The 23,456-nt window shown below is 36.7% G+C and overlaps 1 long non-coding RNA gene across 1 annotated transcript in view; it reads left to right on the top strand.

Annotated features, from left to right (window-relative positions):
- Window positions 1-20,452, top strand: part of LOC115947740 — a 63,893-nt gene extending 43,441 nt beyond the window's left edge. The window contains exons 2-3 of the long non-coding RNA XR_004081593.1: window positions 16,857-16,985; window positions 20,365-20,452. This is a non-coding gene — a long non-coding RNA (uncharacterized LOC115947740). The remainder of the gene's footprint in view (window positions 1-16,856; window positions 16,986-20,364) is intronic.
- The last annotated feature ends 3,004 nt before the right edge of the window (window positions 20,453-23,456 follow it).

Below are 23,456 nucleotides of genomic sequence, written 5' to 3'. Positions count from 1 at the left end.
TTTGAAAAACTGTCAAGAGAATGAAATATACATGTCTGATGTTCATTGAGTTCATTTTGCATTTGTTGTTTTGGTGTTGTTTGTAGATTGGAGATACTTGACAAAGCTGGTATTTATGCACAAGGAGTTTTTTAACCGCAAAAGTGACTCTCTACCATAACGCAGCTGCATGGAAGAAAAATTTCTTTCATTTAAATTAGCTTAATTTTCAGATTAGTTTGGTTTGTGCTTGTTTGGAAAAATTCTACTGCGTTTTCTTGATTGCTTCCTTGGAGTTATCACACCATTACTATGCTTCCTGTGCCAAAAGGATGACAATAGGAGAAATGGGCTCAACTTTTAAATTTCACAAGGTCAGCCAAACCCCAGAATTTGAAAATTCTTTCATGGTGGCTCAAAGGATGAGTGCCACGGAAGTGTTGTGATAATCCATAATCAATTATTTGATCTCAGGATGAAATCAAAAGCTTCTGATTTTTGTAGCCTTTTAGAGCACTGTTTTGAGTTCTTTTAGTGATGGTGGAATAATCAACAGAAAGTGTGGAAGGTTTTTCATTTGAGATATTTAAAGAATGAAAGAAAAAAAAAGTTGATTCAAGTACTGCTGAGAATAATCCAGCCCTGAAATTGGCTTCCTCCAGTAGTCCATCAATAATAATTAATTCCCTGATCAAGAAAGAGTGCCTTTTGTATCCACTGGCTGCTTGTAATATCTTCCAGAAAGGAAGCGCAAGATGCAGAAATGCATTCTTTACATAACACATATGCTGCTAAGAAACAGCATAATGTCATCAAAGTTAGTGGAGATTGCAAAATACCACAGGCAGCAAAATCTTCTCTTGCTTAAAATTCTCTCTGCAGAATTCTGTTACAACACATTATAAATGGTAGGAACACTATTTATGGGATGCAGAACGTATTAGGTTCTGAAATAAAAATTAAAAACTATGAGTGACTTAAACAGAGTCATTTTGGTTTTATATAGAGCTAGACATGGAGCACCCATGAGATCTGTTCACTTTGTGGATTGATGATGCTTTACTTCCAGCTGACAGACTGCACAGGGCTGACCTCACACAGCTTCTTCACATGTAAAATGCAAGGTTTTAAAGCTAGGTCAGCCTGACTCTTGGCTGCTGTGCTTCTACTCTCATCCTGATTTCCAAGAAATCCCTCCTCTGGGATTTCTCACAAGCTGGTTGCATGTTGAACTAAGTCAAGAAAGACTCATGCCTTGTCAGCAAGGATGCAGAGAGTTGAGAGGCAGCATGACCACGCAACCATGATCAGAACAGCCAGTCAGATGGATACAGGTGCCTGCAGATTCATGTCTTCTCTGTGTGTCTGTGTCACTCAGTTTAGCTCTTTGATCCTATATCAGAATTAATCAGCTGTGATTAAAATAAATAGAAATTTTCAACTTTCCCAAAGAACCATAAATGTAGAAGGCTAATGTCATTGCCTTCTCGTTCAGACTTTGGCAAGCCTAACAACCTTTCTGTAAGTGTAGAAGACAATGCTGAAGGGAGACACAGAGTGAAGGGAAAGCAGATGTTAAAATAAGTAAATAATACTAGAATGACAATCTTTAGATTAAATACGAACATTGGTAAATACAATCTGTAGAAATGTCTTATGCAAGTTCATCAAATGTCAGAGTATAAAAGCAGTGGAATGGGTTAGATTTTCAAAATTTACCACTATCTAAGTTTGTAAAAATGGTCAAAGAATTTACAGCTACATGAATTTTTTAAAGGATGATCAAACTGGCATAGCTTTGACAAAAATGCGTTTGACAAATGATACGCTGTCCTGAGGGAAAGTCTAACGGGAGTTTAGGAGAAAATAATGATTTCAAAGCAAACATACACAGGCCTTCTGAAAAAAATTCATAAATGACAGCTGGGGGAGATATTATATAAGAATGATTCCAAATTCCCATTTATTTGGCATGCAAGAAAGGAAAAATAATGCAAATGTAATGGATCTGTGATAACTGTGGAAAGTCCCTGACCTTAAGTGAAAAAAGAGTTCTTCAGCCGAGGAAGGGACGGAAGCAGGTAGCAACTAATTTAATCCAACTAAGAATAAAGATTGGTGCTGGTGATGATCAGTCATATTTTCAGAACTATCTCAACAACGCCATGCTCTGGCCATTCCTCCCGAAGGTAAAAGCAGCTGAAGTATTTTTGTGGTGAGCTCATTTCAGATAACAGACCATTAGGAAAGTTGCATTTTTCCAAAGGGCTGGTCTTACAAAGACATATGCATTAACATGGCTCATATTAGCATTATACATAAGTGCTGTGCAGCCATGAACCAGGGGAATATGAGATGTTTACAACCCCTGTACCCATTTTATTTGTTGTGGTACTTGTCTTTGGAATTCAGGCCTTCCTCCCCTCGGATTGTCCTCTTATTTTCTGCAGACATTTGGATATACAGAAATCTTCTCATACTCACAGTTGCAAATTGCTACCAAAAAAATGCATAATTAGTAAAATAAAATTACATTAATAATCACAGCGCATTAAATTTTTCATCAGGACACTGCAGTATAACATTTTAGAGTCTAAGTGGTCTATAACAGCCTTGGATGGAAAGAGGGGACCAAAAAAAGCAATTTATGTGTAAAGAAAGAAATCTGAGTACTTTGGCAAAACCAGAGACCAATCTTGGTCCCTCTAATCACAAAAGCTTATGAGAATGCAGCCAGTGATACTTAGAAATTAAATGAGGGAAAAGAAAAATTAAATCCCAGCTGTCTACTGGGCAGCCTGAATCACAAAAATCTCTGCAAGTATAAGAAGCAAACATAAGTTGATACATAAGTAGATAATATGATAGTCATGAGTGGATATCCTGAGTGCAAAGATCTAATGGATGGTTGGTTGGTGCTGGCCTACTTGGTGTGATTTCCATGGCTCTGAGTAATCCTCTGCAAGATGCTACATTGATATGTTTCTCCAGCACAGCCAGTTGGAATCTGAAAAAGAAAACCCAACTCTGCAGATGCTGGCATGCCACAGTTACGGTTTTGAATACAAATTCTCCAGCCTTTTTTATTATCTTTGTTTTAGTCTATTGGTTGCTCTATTTTTCTCTAGTATAGTAAACAAGCGCTACTTATTTTTAAACAGCTATAAAAAGAGATAAGTCCTAAAATAGGTGGAGCAAAACAAGGCTAAATGGGAATTCTTGTTTAATACAGTCATGCATTCTAATTCTTATTTTCCACTAGTGGCTATTCCACAAAAGAGTTTAGGGGGCATAATTATTCCTATTAATACATGTTAATGGTAAAAATCTACTTCACTTGAAAGGTTCTTCTGTAAAACATTAATGCTATGAGCAATGGCACTATTTTTAAAATGTAAAATTTGAAATATTTAGAATTATTTTGAGGGTGTAGTTATATAGAATAGTTATGTTTAAGTCCTGTCAGTTTTGGGTGACTTAATATGATCTTAAAATGGGAAATGTAGCTACAGTTTGTAAAAGACAAAGCCAAGCAGGAGGGAACATGGGAGGGGATAAAAAACCCCAAAATGAAGCATTAATTTAGCAATATCTCAACCTGATAAGGAAATACTGCTGTACCAGGCATGCTGCTCTTCTGCAATATAAACATTTATCTTTCCATAAGGACTCAGTTTTTCATTCTTTTACATCTAGTCTACCACTTCACTGGGGCCATAATTTATTAATAGAAATGTATTTAAATGTTTTCACCAAGAAGCATTCACATGTAAAAGAGGATGTCTGCCTTTTTAGAAGAGGAAGTTATTGCTTCTATCCATTTTTTTTAATTCTAAAGTCTAATGAATCTTTTTATAAGCTAAATTCTTTTTTCCTAAAAAGCCAATTTTTAGACCATATCATACTTCCCTGAGGTAAATGGAACTTACCCATCGGCCAGTGTGGGTGATGGATTCCACCCTCATGTTTGAGTTTAACTTTCAGTCATTTTATGTAGCCATTGGATAAAAATTGTTTCCAAAATTCTATTAGGGACCCCAGGGGTTTTTTTAGGTAAATTTGGAGACTATCAAGAATGCTTACATGTTGCTCTGCTTGTTGCAATAGAAGAGGAGCAATTGAAAGTAGGATACCTGTGACTTTTAGTGGGTTGTTTAATGTTATGTTATTACAGAGAATCATCTGATATATTCACAAAAATTAAAATATTCGTGTTTTTCCCTTTATACTGTTAAACTATTAATGCTCTAAGCATTCTAGAAACACATGTAAAGATTGATTATATATAAATTAATGAAAGAAGGCTCTAAGTCAATTAATTACTCTGTTAAATGTAGTAATAGGCAGTGTTCAAAATGGAAATTGAGTACCGACTTCCATTCTGTTCAGTTATATATGCATGGCATGCAGGAAGGGCTACTAATGACATTTTATCATAGGTAGTTTTCAATATGCTGAATTTATACTTTTTTATTTGCTTCCCAAAATATTCTTCTTAAAATTTCAGGAAAAAACATACTGAAGGATGATAAACTGTTCATAGACATTAATTGATAGTCTTGGAAGTAAATTAGAGCTATCAAAACATTTACAATAGAGCACAACAAGAAACAAGGTTTGGAAGGAATTATATAAAGTTGTATATAAACAAAGCTTTGGCAATGTCAAATCAAGAGGAGAGATTAATTTGGTGTTCTGTTATTCTGTAGCTGCTCTGCAAGAATTCTTTATGCTTTTCTTGGAAGCAAGTGACACCAGCAAGTATGGGAGATGGAAGTCAGAATAGTTGGAGTTCTGATCTGATACAGAAGTTTTATTGTATGATGGAAGTCTGGTTTTCCCTGGGGGTTTTTTTTTGGTATCTTAAATATAGTGTTTAGCTGTGACCCACTGGCCAAATATACAGTTTCTGCAAGAGTACAACAGGAGGGCAAGGTATCTTCATGAATGAGTGAACAGGCAACCTCTCACAAAAAGGCAGATGGCTACCACTTAACCCACATTAGCTCAGTAAGTACAAATTCAGAAATCTTTAACTTGGGTAATTTTTATAATTAAAAATCTCCAAAGACATTCCAGGACATGCAGATTTCTGGAGTGACAGAAGATCCCCTACAGTTTATGACTCATCCATAGACTGGTTAGTTGCAGAAGGAGAAGTAAACACAGTCTAGGTTTGGAACCTCTGCCATCACTTTTCATGTTTGCAGAAGCTGTCTGATGAAAGATAAACAGTCCTGAAGGAAGAAAAAAATTCTTTCTACAGGGCCTTATAAGTTAAACCTCAAAAGGTAACAGCATACTTAACATTTGCTTGCCAATCCTTAAGGCTGGATTATAGGCTTACATTATAAAATATCTGCCAGGGAAGGCTGAAGAATAATGTTACATCAAATCTTTCCTCTGAAATAACTTTGAGTGTTGAAAGGTTACACCTTAGTCTGTGAAAATGTAGCCCTTAAGTTTTCTAATTATTTCAAAGATAGCAAATTTTATACAAAGACTCAGGGCTGATCTAGGCAGGTCTTACCTGTTATGGACCTTCTTTGTTAACTTCTCAATTTCTGAGTATTTATATGAATTTTAAGATAAGAGTGGAGATGGGATTGATAGTCTATTTGAGCTCCTGAGGGACATTAGCACAGGGTTTGGCTGTGCAGGATTTGTTTTTCATACACTAAACTAGCTATATGTGACCAAATTGAACTGCAGCTTGGACAGTCATTGTGTTGAGCATTATTTAATATAGAAATTTAATGCAAAAAATCCTATGTCTTGAAGAGTTAATTTCCTTTTGCTTACTTAAGACAAAATGTAAGGACTTCATGAAATCAGTTCTAACATCTTATGATGACTATCTATGTTTAGATAACCAGAACTTTTAATATTAACACTTAAAATAGGCAGAGAAAGTAGAATAGAGTGCCTATAAGGGAAAAGTGGTATAAGATCTCTTTAAAGATATTTTTAATAGTAGTAATAAATTCACTAATTGGCCTATTTTACTGTGAACCTTGGGGAATTTTAGTTGGTTATTTTATTCATTCACTTAGATTTATGAGCTGGGTTTCAGTAGGGAGTTTCCTATATTGTTCACTGGCCTATAGTTATGATGAAATATGGATTTGTAGCTCAGGTGCATCCCCACATCTGGGTTACTATCTCTCCTAAATAAGGTGGTATTGCCATTTTATTTCACACTTTCCACATCCTTGCTGATAGGATGAGCCATCCAAATGTCTCCTGGGAATGACACTGATCCTTCCCATTTGTGGCACTTGAGATGATTCACAGCATCTACAGCCTCCAGGTGTAAAGAACATTTGGTTAAATCCTGTCTTTCCCCCACCTGGAAGACCTGAAAGGGAGCATCTGGCACATTGTACACATTGCTTACATTTGTTCATAGTTGAAGGTGACAACCTGTGGCAGGTTTTCACTCTTCAGAACAGTTTTGAACAGCCACTCAAATTTTTTAGCTTTCAGCTCTTGTCCTTGGCATTAAGAGATTGAAAATCATTTCCCTTGGTTTAGATGAAGTAACTTTGATACTTAGGTGGAAATCCTTGACTTCAGGGTCGTTACTACACAATTGTTAGCAGCTACACAATAGTTACTGAGTCTGAGAGATGCCTGGTGTATTGGAGAATACTTGACTCTGCCTGGTCCTCACCCAGTTCCATAAATGCTATGGCATTTATGGAACTGTTCTGGGCCTGCATCCTCTCCTGAAATTCCTTTAATCTGTACTGCATGACATAGAATGAAAATGGCAGTTTGTCCTAAATGATAGAGGACTTTTCCATGGTTTTGTACCTATCTCACAGGGAGCTCTGTGGGAGCCCTGATGTGCTGCAGGGTGGGAAAACACTTTGGGAGCGGCTTTGGGAGCAGCTTAGAGTCAGACCAGTCACCTTCAGTAGAGGCAGGAGGTCGAGAGCAAGCAGCTGCTTTTGGGAGATGCAGCACAGCTGAAGACAGCTCCAAATTCCTTGCTGGAAGTTGTAAAAGTCTTTCATACCACAAAGACTCTTAGATAGTCTTAATTATCCGTGGTGGTTGCTGTTTTGCAGTTGATATGCAGTGCCTTGAGCCTTGAGGCTCAGGGAGCTTTAGCTGATGTCCTAAGAAGCGATGAGTCCTTCTGTCCCTTCTGGAACAGCTGTGCCTCACACTGCTCCCAGCTGTGCACAGCTTAACGTTCATGCTGGGTTCTGTAGTCTATCTTCTCAGAACTGTTTTGGGGTGTCATTTTCAAACCCTATTCTTCTTATATCTTTCATTATAGGAATGTTGATTCTCATATTTGCAAGTGGAAGTACACAACTATTATAAAATTCACTGAAAAGTGAGTTATGTTATGTTACATACTGATGTCATGTTAGGCACAAATCCTCATGAATTAATTCAGATTTTCCAACTTTGCTTAAGGCCTTTTAGCTCAAGGAGACCTTGATTAAAGGCAGATTGAATCAAACCCAAATAAGAGCAGAGGGTTGGAGTGGTGTTTACTTTGACTTTAATAGAGATGAAGTTCCATTTTTATTCAAAGTCAGGGCTGGAAATACCTTAAACCCACTATATGATGGTTGGACTGTAGAAGGTACACAGGGTAATACAAACATTGCTAAACCCAGTCTTCTGCTGGATGTAAGGAATTTTACCTAGCAAAACAAAAATTGATTTAGATTTTATTCTTTATAATTTCACTACTAATTCTGCTCTTGTTTTTATTTTATCCATCATTATTATAAGCCTTTGGCAAAAGAAGCAAAACCAAAATAGTTTCCCACCCAAACTATTCAATGGTCTTGAGGTAAGGGGAAGAAAATAACTTTGTTGTTTGCATAATGATAGCAAAGGTTGTGTGGGGTAACACACTTTTTATCTCCAACATTATGATCTATATGTCACAGTACTGTTAGAAATACATACAACCAGCGTTATTAGGGTCTTCAAATGAGGTGCAGTTAGGCTAGGCATGCTGCAAAAGCCATCTCTGTAACCCTTAAAAAATCTCAGTAATTTTCCATTCTTTTCCATAAAACATATTATGGGCATGGAATTCTGTTCATCTAAACGTGCAGCTTGACTCATTGAATGAAAGTAATGTAAATGAAATCTGAATTACATCTGTGTTGTGTTATAATGAATAACGTCTGCTTGCTAAGACACTGAGTCAAGGACCTAGATCTGTGGAAGGAAAATATTTGTGTGTTGCACTGGAAAAGCTGACAGGCATACATCTGTGTGCTCTGCTTCACATGCTGAACACTAGGAATAATGCAAATTGTTGATTTGGCTGGGAGTAGGAAAAACATGGTTCGAGAATCAGGCCACTTTCTGCGTGACTAATTTTGAGAAGAAAATGCAAAGTCTTGAGCACTTTTTTTTTCAAGTCTGCTTATTTTGTCTTTCATATTTTGTACTACTTGTGGTATTAGCTTCAGTCTGGAATGTCTCAAGCAAAGTTCAACAAGTAAATCAACAGTTATTTTTATCCAAGACATATAACTGATTAGCAAAGCAGGATATGAAATAGGGTATTTAATATGGTCTGAATTTTTCATGTATGTACATGCAGCTTTAAATAAACACTTTAGCTTCCTGAACAAGCAATGCTTATTACAGAGTTTGAGAGGCTTGTGTGATTTATATGAGGGCTGTTCAAAGCTCTCTAAATCTTCCTGATTTTGAATTTCACTGTGAGATCAGTTCAGAATATGAACAAACTTTAAGTATGACAATAGACTTTAGGCTGTTCATGTGGTCCAGTTTCATAAAACTATTTGAGTATGCACAAGATTTCTTTCAGAGTAATATGATAATAGCACATCAAAATTTCTAAAATGTCATCTCATAAATGTAAGCTGCTCTATCCCTTTTGGCTATGTATTACGTATGCCCATATATCAAATACTAGTTTTAAAACTGCAAGCACAGTTTAGAAGACATTTTTTAAGAGCATGCAGAAATGTTGTAAACTTGTGTGACCATGTAACAGATGGGGATTCAATTAAGTTCTCAGTGCTCAGGTTAAAAGATAAGAGTTTTGTCTGAAATAGGAAAGGAAATACTTATTCATTAGGAGGAGTTACTCAGAACCTAGCCTGCTGATGTCAGGAGGAAGCTGGAAGACTTTGGGGTACTGATTTCTGCTGGATGGCAGGATCACAAGGCACCAAACCTTTACCATTTCAGCAAAACAGAAATAGTGCCAGGGATTCAAACTGCTGCTCCTTGCCTTGGTGCTAGACTTTGCTCAAGTGTTGCTCTAATGACTGTGCTGATGGCTCAGGGTCATATGCCTCAGAATTTAAGTATCATCTTAACTAGCTTAGCATGAAAGCTAGTGAGAAGAAAGAACTGGGTAAAGGCAGCCTTATGAGGCCAAAACTCTACTTAAAAAAAAAAAAAAAAAAAGACAGAAAGAAAAGAAAAAAAGACAGAGTGGAAGATGCTGCCTGTTTTCACCTAGGAATCTTCTTGCTTGATATTAGAGTTCCTTATGTACCTTAAGCATTGCTTCCTTGCATGTCCAGAACTGCCTTTATCTGGATAGCTCAGAGCCTGTTTTCTACCCAGACTTGATTTTGCTCCAACAGCTAGACAGCTGAACAACTAAACACAAGGCAGCCCCAGTGCAGTGTGTGCTCCAGGAGCACATATACCACGTTCTTGGGAAGCTGGGAGCTTTAAAGTTATAATAGTTGTGGTAATTTAAACAAAACCAGAAGAACTGCGTGCCACTATACGGAATACGTGTGCAGGACTACACGTACATTCTGTTGGCTTTTGTTTATGCAGGTTTATTTTTAAAAGCTCTAGGGAAGGCTCTGCTGTATTAGGTAGAGTGTTGCAGATGAGCTTTCCATTTTCTTATCATCCTGAAAGGACTCATGCCTTTGTTGCCCAGGGAGACATTTTCACCATTGGCTGCCTTGGGCCTTTTCAGAGCTTTTCTCCATATACCAAAGGCTCTTGCTTTGGTCCTGCTGGAGTCTCCACAATTTTGCCATTTGTACAAGTAGGAAGACACCTTGTTTGAGAGAATAACATTCATTTGATTAAAAAGTTTTTTCTATTTGTAGTCCTCTTTGCATAGTGGACATGAAAAAGTAATGTGTATATCAAACATTTATAGAAAACATTAAGTCACTGCAATGTTACCTTAAGTTATATAAATTATTATTTAAGATAAAAGTGCTAAAATTGTTAAGATCCACCCGTCTGCCATTCAAAATGGCAATAGCCCAAATCAGTCTTAATAAAAGATAGAGCTTTGCAACAATATTTGGGTTTCTGAAAATTTGTTTGCTTTAAAATAAATTTTGATGTAATCCATATATATTGGAAAACAGTTCTTTTTGAAGTGATACTGCCATCCAAACTCAATTATGGTTTCTTTGCTGCAGCTGTCAAGCTCTTAGACAAATTTTATTCTTACACTCTGCTGTTAGCCCAATATTGGCCTCATAGTTTCAATGGGCACTAATGAAATCCAGTGAAATCTTTTATGAGTGAAATAAAATTTACGTTAAAACAAGATTCAAAATTTCTAGCACATGATTTTCTACTTCAAGATACAAACAATTTCACAGGGATTTTTTTCTTACCCAGAGTGAGAGAAGTGACTTTTTGGTTCTTTTGTAGCTTATGTTACTTCACCTGAGTTCCAGCATCAATTAATTTCCCTCAAGCAGTGCATGTTCAGTTTCTAGAGGGGTTTCGTGGATTTGGGATTGTTTTGTTGTTGGGGTTTTTTTTGGTTTTTACCTGAACATTTTTTCATTCTAAAGTCTGTTAGGTAAGTAAAGCTGTGAGAAAAGAAAAGAAAAAACAACAAAACACTTATTTTTATGCATTACCATGGTTCTTGTCTCTGTTTCTGGAACTAATACTGATTTAAATATCTTTAGATTGATCCATTTTTTATTCCCCTTGAAATGAGGCCTCTCTGTGGAAAATACATGTTTCAATGCTGCCATGTGGGACACCAAGAGTCATTCTTTTAATAAATCAGAAATATTTCTAATTTCTTTACATTTAAGTATTCCATAGCTTTCTACTTGGAACAAAAGTTAACTTTACTTTAGATTTAATCATGATTCAATATTACATAAGGGTTTATAAAGTCAGATATAAAACAGGCAAAACTACCATTTCATTTAGGCCACTGCCTATATTTCTTGGTGTTTCTGAGTTTCTAAGTATCTTGGTTTCCTTCCCTTCTCTGCATTTTTCTTCATTTCTTCTATTTCTCTTCTATTTACACAATATGATGTTTAGAATTAAGTTTTGTCTCAGTCATTTTGTTCCACATTTTGAATTTTTGGCATGTATGGTTCATGCATTTGAACACTGAGATCAAGATCTTCTCTCTTATTTAGCTTCTCAATGCCATACAAGCCATTGCTTCTAGCATTTGAACAGATGCATACATCTGTTCTGTATTAGCCTATCTTTTCTTCATAATTAGTTGAGAAAGGAATAAAAGGGCTTTGTTTCACATCCTCTCAGTATTTCACTCTTCCTTGGGTGGCCGAATTTGATTGAATAACATACTAAGTACCCTGAGCTTATATCTACTCAAACCCAATTTAAAATTTTCTCGGAGAATCTATCATGTTTGGTTGGGTATTTTATAATATACACTAGCAACTGTACTTTTTTTTCGGTAGTCAGCGTTGCTTGGTATTACAGTGACACTTTGAAATGAGGCTTCTTGATTTGTGTTGGGTCTAGGCAGGCCTTATGAAATTCCTCTGAAGCAAGATGAAAGATGACAAAGACAAAGCAACTAATTTTAAAATATTTGAGTGAAAATAGGCATCTGTGGCAAAAAAAAAGAATAGTCTGGGGTTCCATCACTTAGAATATCCTGAATAAATATCACACATGGCATTTCATATTTTTCTGCATTCAGTCATCCCCACAACCCCCCAGTGTACATTGGGGGAAACCAGGCTGAAGCTACAGCGGCTGCTTTGATGTGCTTCCCCATGACAACATAGTTATGCCAGACCTGATGCTGTGAGGCAGTTTTGTTCTTCCATGTGAGTGGGAACAGAGTGGAAGAGACAGATTTCAGCCTTCACAATGCCTTCCTGCTCAGCACCACTGTAATTTTCATTAAGTCTCTTTACTGCAGAGGAGAAGAGATCGTCCCCGTTTTCACTTTCACGTGGAGTTGTGTTGTGAACTGAAAGTCTTGGTTCTCCTCTGCTTCACCATGAGCTGAGTCACAGAGTTAAACATTCTCAAATTTGTATGGTAAGGAACTGAAATATAACATAAGTGTGAATCCTGTGGCTTATGTGTACCTCTACATGTGATTTCCCAGTCACTGCTACTTTTATTGCCTTTTTTGCCATTAAAAGTGACCATTGCAGAAGTACAGGAAAGCTCTTACATCAGCCAAGGATAACCATCACTTCTATTCTCTGGGTTTTTTTCAACCTTTCACAATTATTGTGACTGGAGAACGACAGAAACACTGGGCCAAGCAACCTAAATGTGAAAACCACACTTTCACAGCACACAGTTGTAATCTGGCAATCTGAGTCTCTGTAACTTGTTGGCCAGATGGGAGTGAGACAGGAAGAGCAGCACTTGCAGAATAGCAGTCACCCAGGCCTGTGCCAGAAGGAGAGAGTTACTGGGGCATGAACCTTCAAAGTTACACACCCAGAGTGCTCTGGATGTGGTCCAGAGCCAGAAGAAATCTAAGTACTGCTTGCTCAATCAACAAGAGGCAAACTTCGTGTCTTGCACAGTAGCCCTTCCTGCTGCCAAATGGTCTGCACAGCACAATTCCTGAGAGCCAGTGAAGAGTCAGTCAGGGTATCCATGAATGCTAGAATTTTTGTAGCATTCAGGCAAGTATTTGGATTGACCAAGGTATTTGTTAAAGGGATCTGTGCTACATGGACTGTACAGGATTCTAATTATCTCTTGGCATTTTTTCTTTGTCTCCCTAAAAATGCAGCCATAATTTTCATTGCTCTCTTCTTACTTCCTAAAAATTATCAGATTCATTATGAGAAAATAGAAACACTCCTTGGTGATGTTCCACTACAGGAGAAATGAAGTGCTCAAAGCAAATTTTTTGTAAGTCTTCTATCCTCTAAAATCATAGGCAAGATGCTTAGGAATGTAAAACTGCTCAGATCTTCAAAGGCAAACGTTTCTCTTCTCTCATTAGCACAGTCTGTCTATAAGTAATAGAAGCCACCCTGAAGAGTGGCTTTTAATAGGGTTTTTTGGATGTGGGGGTTTTAAGCAGAAATGAAATACAAGGCTTTTGAAGCATTATTTTGTCATTTAGGAAACTGTTTTCCAAATTTATGACAATCATAATTAATGATTTTCTTAAAATACCTTCTCTCTCCCTATGCTACTTAAAATTATTGTGTATCATGGCATGGATCTCTCTTTCTTAAACACTTAAATACAGTATATAATTTAAGCATGAGCCAAATCTCTGCAAATGCTATCAAATATCTTGGACTTCTCTAACTAACTTTTCAAGTAACACATCCTGATTTACTGCTTTGCTGGAAACACAGGAAGGAACAATAGGACTAGAATTTTTTTCAGGGAGACCTTTTAAGGAAAGTAGTGAAGCCTAGGTATTGAATGAGTATTTGTACGATTTACAATCTCTCTTTTATTATTTTCTTTTAAGTTTAAATCTGAATTTAATTCTTTTTGTTCATGTGTCTTTTTATATACATAGCAACATTTCAGCAAGCATCAGATAAGACCAAAGTCTTACCTCACGAAGTATCACTTTGAGAAAATCTTGTTCTCTTTGACATTTTCCATCCAAATTTCAGTTGGAGAAGAACTAGAAGGGAAAATTTCTAGGGGCTGGGCAGTGAAGTTTAATTCCAACACTGAAAGGTCTCCCAGATGAATACAGCAAACCAGACAATCCAGTAGACACAAACTCTGGCCCATAACCTGCAGATAAATCTGGTTGCACAGACAATTACCTCCCCAGCCCAGTGATGTCAGTGGAAATCCATGCAGGGGTAAGGATTTGTGGGCAGACATTTGGCTCTGCTCAGGTTAGGGAAGCTGTTCAGGGATTCCATTTCTCTGTAAAGTGAGAGAGATTCTTGCAGCCATTCCATACTTTTACAGTAGATTATGATTCAGTTCAAGCCACTAAGAACTGCTGGCTGAACTGGATGCTGCATTCATCCCTCACCACTGGAAGTTAGCTCCATAGCTTGGATAAGGGTGTGAATGGAAATAAGATTTTTATTTTTTTATTCTATTGTTATTTCCTTTCTCTTGTCACACAACAAAGCTTATTCAGATTTGCCCTGGGTTTGATCATCTGTGAAGATACATTAAAAAAAAAGGTGAAATTGGACTTCTAACACAGTTTCATGGGGCAGTTGACTATTTTGTAACTGAATCAAAACAATGATGCGGTAACTTTTGTACTTTCATGACAAAACTCCATTCACAACTAAATTCTTTATGCCAGTTTATAAATGTTAAAGGCATCCTCTACGCATACTTCTCTATGATCCAGTCATAACTTAACAAAATACAGCAGAAATGTGTTTTATTTATTTATTCCACAGTGTTGCTATTCCATACTTGGATACATATTTTGTAAGTATTTTTGGTTCTGTTTCCTCTAATTGTCTCTACTTACTTTCTCCTGTCCTGATGTCATATATGCTTGTCCAAAAAGTAACAGATGTCCCATCCATTACAAATGTAAAAGACTTGCTGAAGTTCTTCAGTGGAAAAAAAAAAAAAAAAAAAAAAGAAGTCTTCTGAATGGTTAAAAATTCCTGGTATCTTTTCCTTCACTCTATCTTTGCTTCTGTTTTCTTTCTTTAGACCCCCTTTTTCCTTAAAGTCATCTTTTACTCCCTGTGTTCAGAATACTGTTCTGAAAGCTTTTTCTCTCAGAAATTTAAGATAGTTCAGACTAATTTTTGATCGACCAAATGAATCAAAAGATTGGCTTAAATTTGGCTTGTTTCATTAGTACTTTATGAGTTCTATGGACAACATCCTTATTCGTCTTGCAGTATTCAGCTTAGAGTTTGCTAGGAGCAAAACACGCAACTGAGAGGAAGCTGTAGCATCTATGTCTATCGTTTTGCCTGACATTTTGGTTAGCACAGGTATCCCATTTAAAACCTTCTTCTTCCATTCTTCTAGTACTAACACAGATGTTTAGAATCATCATCAATTTATATGCTTTGAGATACTACAGTAAGAATTATCAATGTGTCTGAGATACTACAGTGAAGGCACACTAAAAGTCGATGTAAGATCATGATGGCAGTTCCAGCCTTTCCCCTTTGGCCTCTAAGAAAACACGGAAGGCTAGTGATGCTGCCAAGTTTCCAAATCATTATTAAATTATACTTTTGAGTTCATTAATTTAAGCTGTTATCTGGATTGCATAATAGTCAGAAGCACCCAACAGAAAATGAGGATAGTAGCTTTCTGGGCCACCTGTGTTGTGGCTTAGAGCTGCTCATATCACAGCCTTGCAGTTCTGCATGGATGAGGCTATCAGGGGCTCTTGGTCTCTCCAGCAGGTATTTCCCTGCTTTATTCATTTTAAGAAACACTGACTCCTCTGATTTTTGGCTATTACTTTTCTCTGGCACAGCTGAACCATTTTATAAGATGCAAACCTTCCCACACTTCAGCTCACGTCTCTGGCAAGTCAGCAGTCCGTGTTCCTACGAAGCCAGAATGTATGGATGGCAGCCATGCAGCTGACACAGTTTGATTTAAAAGAATGTAGTGGGGAGAGAGAGAAGTAATGAGTCCTCCAAAACAGGAGGCTCTCGGAAGAAACTCTTGCTGCTGCTCATGACTGACCTTTCTGTTCAGTCTTTCTGGTCTCTGCATTTTGGCCTTCAAAAATCATATTTCCCAAAAACCTTGTACTAAATGGAAAGGAAAAGAATTTTTTCTATTGTATACAAACTTTTCCCTCCAAATGAATTCTCTTCTGAATTTACCATTCAGAAATCCGTAGGGTTTTACTTCCTTTTTGCCACAACTTTCTTTTCTTATTCAAGTGCTTACCAGACTGGAACACCAGGGGACATCCTCAAGACTCTTAGACCATGTTAATTTTTGTGCATATTTGTAAATAACAGCATAGACAGTTATGAATTTATCAATTACAATATGGATAGATTTTCCTGTGCAGGGACAGGAGTTGGACTTCGATGATCCTTGTGGATCTCCTCCAACTCAGGATATTCCATGATTCTGTGATAGTTCTTGCAGTCCTTTCCTTTGCCTCCTTTTTTAGTGTCATTGGGATGCACGCTGAAGAACAATAAAAGGAAGGAACACCTTTTACTGGTTAGACTGTGTGCTGGTATTTTGCAGCTGATTGTGTCATACCCAGAGAACAAAGTCTGCAGGAGCTCAAAGGGATAACTGTCTTGATAATCTGTGATGTAGTCCAGCATTGCTGCTCTCTGCACACAAAAAGCAGAATATTCCTGTAGACTGATTCTTCCTGCAGGTTTTGTCACTGATACATCTAACAAAATATTTAGTGAAGCCACATCATGATATGACTGAGTCCCATTCTTTCAGTACACTTTTTTTTCTTTGCATGGAGATGCTGACATCCTAATAAACATTCAATTTAGAATATTTAATTTAGAACATTACTTTTAACCATAAAGGTTATGTTAAATTTAGCCAAAACACATTGCATGAAAATCCAGAAGGTCCAACTTTAGACCAGATGGAGCACTTCTATGAAATATTGTCCTGACTTTACTGGGATTATTCAGGTATTTAATATTAAGTGCAAAAGCTTTGCTGAGCTAGGACCTTGTGTAAACATATCTTTCTTACTTTTACAGATTAGGGGGAAATATACAAAAACTAAACAAGACAAACTCAAACAAGGTATGTGCATCTTTCCTGGTATGTTAATTTGAAGACAGAGGAGAAAAAAATTCAGATGCAAGACCTGAGGAACTGAATTCAAGGTTAGTGTGAGTAAACATCATTCTCTTGAAAGATTACACAGAAAATTTTTGAATATAATTAAGACAGAGACTTTTTTTTTCTTGTTAACATTATATTCCTATAGCTCATATAGAATAAAGATACAGGTTTTTTTTTTTTAATTATTTTGACATTACCATTAAGGTTGCCATTACATCCTGTGGAAATGGGCTCTTAACTGTCATGTAATAGATGACAATTTTGAAGTCTTTCCTCTTGCAAACAAGCTTCCTGTTTAAGACATTTGAAACTATAAGGTTGCTGTTATGACGCCTTGCCTGCATGGGACTCCTGTATATTTTCTTTCCTGCAACATTTTTGCGGTAACATAATCTTTTATTTACATTTTCAGAAGCCAAGGATCACATCTTCTGTAATCCATTAGGCTTCTATGGCATTTTTTCCTAATTTTAGCCATTAAAAAAATTCCAATCTCATTTTCCAGTTTTGAGGAAAATAAGCATTTACTGTAGGCGATCTCAATAAAAAATGCAGGAGCATTGGTTTATGTAAACAAATTAGCCCTTTTGACAACCTTGGAAGAACAAGCAATTCTACACTTACACACCTCTTAGTGTTTAAGTTGCAATTAAGCAAATCCATGTGCCGACAGATATCTGAGCCTCATTATTCATTCAGCATTTTGAAATTCTTGTTCTTTCTGTATATGCTAATTTCTAATTGGCCAAATGTAGAAAAATGCAGGTAAGGTGGTGACGGCTGACTTGTTTGTGATAAATCATCTTTTAAAGCCTGGGATGATTCTCTACTTACTTAAAATTGTCCAATATTTTTGGCACTAAGTATCATTTTGGTGTTGTAACCTCCCAGAAAACAGCCACCTTATGCAGCTGAGCCTGAAAATGAGAACTGAGTTGAAAAAAATAAGGTTTGGACCTGAAATGTCCATATCTAGTTATGAACACACTTTTTTAAAGGATGTATTACAGCTGAGGCACTGTTCAGAGAGAAGAGATGATATGCCAGCTTTGTCCTGTACAAATGAAGTTTGCTTAAGCTTTAGCTCATGACTACATTGAAATTTAAATTTTGAGCAAGAAAGTGAGTGAGAAAGTATTTTGAAGGAACAGAGTGAAAGCAATGGTTATATGATGTTGAAATACACAGCCTGCAATAGTTTTGTTTCTTGATAGGTTTTCTTCTCAGAAAATTATTGTTTGTGTTTTGATATAGTCTGCTGAATGTAGCAGCTGTTTCCTTTTCAGCCCAATTATTCTCAACAACCAAAACCAAAACAGTAAATTTTGCAAAATAAAATATTCTGGACATTCTAGTGGTATTTTCCAAACTCATTCTGTTTATACAACATATTCAAGCAGTCTCGTGATCTTTAAAGTCATACAGTCTTGTATTATAATTGTTAAAGATTAAATAAAAAAACAACACTCAAAAAACAAGTCACAAAGAACAACTGAAAAAAATTCTATGATTCTCAAAAGAACAAGTTCAGGTATATTTTGCATGAAATATTCTGGTCCTTCTCTGCTTATTTCTTGTCCAGCTGCCCCTGTTACTTTCAGTAAGTTCTAAGTTTATCTTAAAAGTCAGAGGGTAATTCATGTTCCTGGCACAATGATCAATCTTCTGTCAACAAAACAGTGACCATACATGTGACAAGCTGAACTCTTTTGTGGCAAAGATGGGAAGGGACACATTCTGTTTCTCTCCAGGTCCATGGGTCTGAGCTCAGAGCAATTCCATGCCTGTGTCTCTCAGCTGGCAGAGGAGGTTTGAGGTCACAATTTGGTTAGAGAACAACAATTTGACCAATGCTCCCCAACCTCAAAAGCAAATCCTGGAGAAAGACTTTGAGTGGTTTATGAAATAATGAGAAGAATGAAAGAGATAAACAAGGAATGGTTCTGTGCTGCCTTGAGCTAGAGGGCATTGAATGAAACTCGCAAATGCCAATAACAAACTACACAAAAGGATTATTTCTTCATACAATACAATGAAATTCAAACTGCCAAGGCCTTGGGCCTTGCCATGGGATGCTCTGAATGCTGTTTGTATAGGTTCAGAATTTTCCCAGAGAACTTGCAAGGAAAATAAACCAAAAAAAAAAGGAGCAAAATCACATTTGGAAGACATTAACCCAGAAACACTGCTTGTTGCTTAGGAAATCCCTTAACTGTAAATTGCTAGAAGCAGTTTTGCTCTGGGAGAGTATCAGTTTCTAATTGTCCTGCTCTAAGACTCCTATTGAGGAATCTGCAGTTGGTTACTGGTCAAACTAGAATTTGAGTCTAGAAGGGCCTTTAGTCTGATCCTGTATAGGGAAAATAATGTTCTTTGTCTAAGTGATACATACCACATTTTGCAGCAAACTCCCTGATGCACAGTGGTTCATCAGTAAAGGGACTGTGTTAAGTGAAGTAAATTATGTTTCTGACTGTGTAACACCTTTTATGAAGGAAAGAATGTGGGCTGAGGAGTAGTGACCCAGCTGCCAGACTAATTAATGAAGTGCTAAGTAGCAACTGTCTGATATTTCTGTAGAACTATCTCTTAACATGAGGCAATTATGTTCCTGTGAGCTGAACATATCACACCCCAAATTTACAAAGATGTTTTGCATAGGAGAGGGACAATTTTCTCCTCTGTGACTTAGATTCCTTTGCTTCTTCATGAAGTAAGGCCACACTGATAATAGTGGTGCGTGTGTTAGTCCTAAATAGCTCTAAATATTTATGAATCAGGTGTTTTCCCTTATAAAATATCCAGGCATCTAGTACTGATGGCTTATTTAAACTTACAAGTACTAATAATCTCAGTGGGCAACTCTAGGATTACATGAAAATACAAATAAATAATGAATAATTATTATAACATAAAGCAGTTAATATTCTGGATGTCTGAAGCACAGTAAAACAATCCCTCTCATTATTGAGTTGTTACAGCTCAAATCAAAGCCTCACGACAGCAGATTATTTCAGGGAATACTAGGAGGGAAATATAGAGGGAATAAAGGAAGTTATTTATATGCATAGTTATAGGAACTCATTTATATGTATAGTTATTTATATGCATAGGGAGTTATGTATAGCATAAGTATATAATGTAGTCAGTGTGTATCTATGATTGCAGGAATAAAACATGCACTGAGTTCATAGCTTTCTTAGGGCTTTATGTCCATCATGTTAATGGTGACAAGGGCAAGGCCAGAGTATTTAAAATGTTGCTGCTACCTGTGGACTTAGGTAGGAACAGCATATAGTTTAGTTTTTCACAATTATAGGAATTTTCAGAAATCAAAATATGTAAGAAACAGAATAAAATTGAAGTGCTTTCTCTTAGAGAAAAGAGGAGAGTAATTTTTAATGATGAATTTGTCTTCAGTGCAGATATGAAGCAGTTTGCCTGCAGAGAAGCCAACAGCAGATGAAATCTGTAATAGAAACAGAGAGACAGTGGGACACAGACCACATAAATATGCACAGTATGTTATTTTTATTCATTCCAAAGTCTGTAATTCAGAAAAGATTTTAATCCTGTTCTTTCAATTTATCAAATAGACCCATTTCATACCCTTTTTCTTTCTGTACAAGACTAAAGAGCTAATGATGGTTTGCCTTATTTGCTTTCTTTCTTTCTAACAAACTCTTTGGTTAAATGGTGCGCAGTTGAGAATATGGAAAGCTGCAATTTTCACAGTAGTGTGACCATGCTCCAAAAAGTATTTGAGCTGGTAGTAAGCTGCTCATAAATCTTGTGCCCTTTGTTTTCTGAGTTAGTTAAGAATCCTGATCTAATTTTTAACTAATTAACTGATTTTTTAATTAAATACACTTTGTTTTAAAACTTTTTTCTAATCTTCCTGAGGAGAAGACCCCATAGTGGCTATTTTTTGTTGTTTCAATCATGTCTGCATTTTAATATCAGGTCCATTTAGTTTGATCTTTAGATAAACCTTATGGCTATTTAGTACCAAGATGGGACAACAGCCGTTTTTTAAGGCAATGGATTTTGCAAAGTCTGATGCTCCCTTTGGGTTACATATTCTTTTCTCCCATTGTCAAGTTATCTTTTCAACTTCACCTCTGGTTTAGTGTTGCTTAATACCCACATGTACTGCAATCCTGCATGCAGTCAAGCATCAGAAGTGAGACAAGGTATCTTCCTTCATTTTCTGTTGGTTCTGATATTCTGTTTAATGCTTTACAATATCACTCATTTGATTAGAGTTCATGTGTTTTTATCCCATTATGGAGACTTGGAAAAATGAGAGCACGTGTAATGGTTTGTAGGGATGTATATTTGCTTTTATTTACTGATTCCTGGACTATAAAGTGTAAGTATCTGTGTGATTTTATAAACAACTCTTACACTCTAAATGATCATAAATAAACACTGAGAATTTTTTTTCTGGTGTAAAACATACATTCACAAAAATCTAAATTTCCAAAGTCTTACTAGAATTCCTTAACAATCCTTTTGAAGAAATATTCCAAGAAATTAACATAATTCAAGGAATTATCTAGCAAAGTTGCACTGTAATTATTTTTCCTGGCTTCTCCAACACAGAACTTCACAAAAGGTTCAGTATAAAACCTAATGCTACCCACGCTGTCAGGAAATTAGTTTTCCCTTAGGTAGCATCCCACATCCCCTAAGAAAACATGCGGTCTAGGACTTACAATCCTTTAAGACCACATCATGTTGCCCTAAATTCATCAAAAGCAGCCTTAACTGTTTATATTTATAGGGTACATGAGTTTGTAATGTAATCCTGTTACTTTGAAACTCTGAATCTTGATTTCTCAGCTAATAGATTTTAGAAGTCTTTCAAGTTGTTTTGTTTCTTGCCAAACTGAGCAGCAGCATGTTCCTTCATAGTATAGGGTGTGGAAGCCCCACCCTCAGTCTGTACAGAGAGCACCTGCACACTGTGCATTGACATCCTCTGAGGCTGCCCACAGCTGCACAACAACCCCATCTGACAACACTGGCTTTACATGGGCATCTTAAAAAAACAGAAAGGAAACCATTCATTGTCTCTAGTGAAGATTACTGACCTTGCCAGCAGCATGTAGACTTTTGCTTTACAGTATTGAGGGGAAAAAAGTATCACCTAGGAGCTGTAAATGGTAATGCCTAGTAATGTATTCACTCCCTTTCAGTGAAATTATGTACAGAATGAACTCTAGCACGACCTAGTAGTTGCAGCTCTTTTCTTTGAGGGCTGAGCAGACTTCTGAGTGCTGCACCTTTATATTCAGTTCACATTTCAAGTGCTACATTGTAGGGGGATAGAACATAAGTAAATAAAGGTAGTATAGAAAATAATCTTACCCCCTAAAGAGTTGCAGCTGAGCCAATTATTAGAGAGTGAGAACAGGCTTGAGTTTAACAGGCCACACCTGTAGCCAATATGAAGCGTGTTATAAAAGAGTGGATTGGTTGGGTGGGGGGGACTGGGGTCAGCTGGCTGCTGCGAGGACAAGAGTCAGTGCCTAGAGGACCTACCTAGGAGAACCATCAAGGAGGTATGAAACTCTAGCAATGTGGAACCTTTGCAATATAATGACAATAGAACTCTTGCACTATAATGACAACACTACATAAGCAGTAGAAAGTGGAAGCAGATTGTAAGAATCCCATTTAGCATATGGGGAAACACTAGGTTTGCTAAAAGCTGTTGTCAAAAGAGCTCTACTCTGGCCTGCCTGTAGAGAAGCTGCCTACTGCCCTGGATGCTGTCAAATGTTGTGTCAACAGCTCACAAGCCTGCATGGAGAATTATTCCTCTCTTTTACAAAAATTTGTTCATTTTCCAAGCAAACTCATCTTCAGTTGGTTTTTAATAAAAAAAATACTCTCTCACAAAGCTCACAAAGTCTTGGACACTAGAAGTGGAAAGGGCTTTTTAGGTCATCCAGTTAGCACATCTGCCAGTGCATGATTGTGCACTGCAGTTTTTATTTCTCTTTTTAATTTTTTTAATTTAATTTTTAATTAAATTTAATTCTCTGCCTACTGCCTTTTTTTTGTAATGTACAAAGGGAAGCAGGATTTATCAGTTCAGTCAAAAATTTGGTGGAGAAATGCTCTCATTTGCAGATTCAGCTTGTCTTGTTCATCTCAGTTACCATAAAGGCTTGAAGATTTTGCATATTCTCCTTTCACAACCAGAAATTTTGGCTTAAAAATACATTGGAACTGAAAAAAAGCAACTTTTGAAGCTCATTCTTCAATTGTTCATCAGATCCATTTGTATCAGAACTTGCATAGTTCTAAGTATGGGAACAGAGTAAAATTGACAATTTGAATTTTCCAGAAGCACAAACTATTGTCTCTCCTCTGTTTTTTCTTTTTTTCTCTCTTTCTTTAAGCAGAGCTCTGCCTTTATTGACAACATCCCCAGACTAAATCTTTTCCTGTCCAGAAGTCAAATATTGTTATGATGAGGCTCTGTAGGCCATCTCCCATGC

This window comes from Geospiza fortis, unplaced genomic scaffold (assembly GCF_000277835.1).
Source record: "Geospiza fortis unplaced genomic scaffold, GeoFor_1.0 scaffold112, whole genome shotgun sequence".
In the NCBI taxonomy this organism is placed as follows: Eukaryota; Metazoa; Chordata; class Aves; order Passeriformes; family Thraupidae; genus Geospiza; species Geospiza fortis.
This window is presented reverse-complemented; position numbering and strand designations above follow the sequence as displayed.